We start from the raw sequence: 1,505 nt of genomic DNA on the forward strand, positions 1-1,505 counted from the left end.
AACAAGCACAATATTGTAAATCAACCATACTTTAATTTAAAAAAAGAAAGAAAATAGAGGAAGATAGGAAATTCAGAAGAGTGGAGTATGCTATGGGGGTTCCCCTCTCTTAAGGGCTCACCCCTAAGCAAGTGAGGGGGGCCAAGAGAACCCCTCGTGGGGAGATTGGGAGTATCTGCAGGAAGAAGAGACTGACATTTTACTTCTCAGTGCTTACTGAGCCCCTAGACTCACAGGCCACCCGACCACTGCCGGAGCTGGGGATGAGAATTCTCTGGCGTATAACTTCCCTGTCATTTGGGAGAGTAGAGGCTGAAGGTGCCTCTGCTCTCATCCTGGGGTGACAGAAGGTGGATGCAGGCTGGAGCTGCCCAAGGTTCCCAGGAGAACAGCCTCTGGGTAAATGCCCCTCCACCCGCTGGCTGGGTAAGGATGCATGAGGTTTCCATGCATCAAGAGCACATCATGGAGGGACTTCCCTGGCGGTCCAGTGGTTAAGACTCCGAGCTTCCACTGCAGGGAGTGTGGGTTCGATCCCTGGTTGGGGAACTAAGATCCCACAAACCGTGCAGCCAAAAAATGAATAAATAAAAGGTTTTTTTTGTTGTTTTTTTTTTTTCTTAAAGAGCACATCGTGGAGCTTAGCACAAGTGAGCTAGCTTGAAGGGACCTTGCCCCAAACAGCTGCCTGCTCAGGTAAAGTGATACCTGGCAGAAAGAGGCTATGGGGCATCGCCAAAAGCAGGAGCTGAAAAAGGAAGAGGCGCCACCCGTATTCAGCTGGGAAATGTACTGCTCAGATCCAAGTGGGTAAGGGAGTATTTGGGAAGAAACCAGAAGACATCCGGTGCCAAAGAGCCATAACACCTGCCATAAGAGAGAGCACTTAAGGACAGTTTGCAATAGCACAAATTACTGAAGACTTTTTACCCCTTTTCCTCTAATCCCCCCCTCTGTGCCCCAAACCGGTAGGAGCCAGCAGGAATGGGGAATGATGGGAGAAGTGGAGTGGGAAGCAAGGCGGAAGAAGAGAAAAAGAATAGCCCCACTTCTCCACCCCCATCTCCCCTGCAGGGTCTCAGACAGGGCCCAAGTAGGTGGAGAACAGGTAAACTCGCTTTGAGGGGCAGGAAGAGAGAGCCCTGGTTTTTAGCCTTTGCTGATGTCCACAGTGTAAATACTCTCATCAGCCAATTTCCATCTACAGTGGTTTAATAGCCAGATCCCAAGATTCCTGTCTATTTAACCACTGGTTCTGCAAGCTGGTACTTGCTGGCTTCAGCGAAGGCTCAGTCGACAGAGGGGAGTTGAAGGCAGCGCTGAGAAAAAATACCGCTCTGCTAGTTTGTATTCTTCAAAATCATCTCCTTCAACAAAACAATTACAAGGAGTGGAAGGGAAAAGTATAAGGATTACACTCCCCTGGAAAGTATCATGTCAACTCCCTTAGAGGAAGGAAGCTGCTCAAATAGAGTTTTGCTTGTTTATAGCTTTTAAACATATCT

The sequence above is a fragment of the Eubalaena glacialis genome, chromosome 2, assembly GCF_028564815.1.
Source record: "Eubalaena glacialis isolate mEubGla1 chromosome 2, mEubGla1.1.hap2.+ XY, whole genome shotgun sequence".
In the NCBI taxonomy this organism is placed as follows: domain Eukaryota; kingdom Metazoa; phylum Chordata; class Mammalia; order Artiodactyla; family Balaenidae; genus Eubalaena; species Eubalaena glacialis.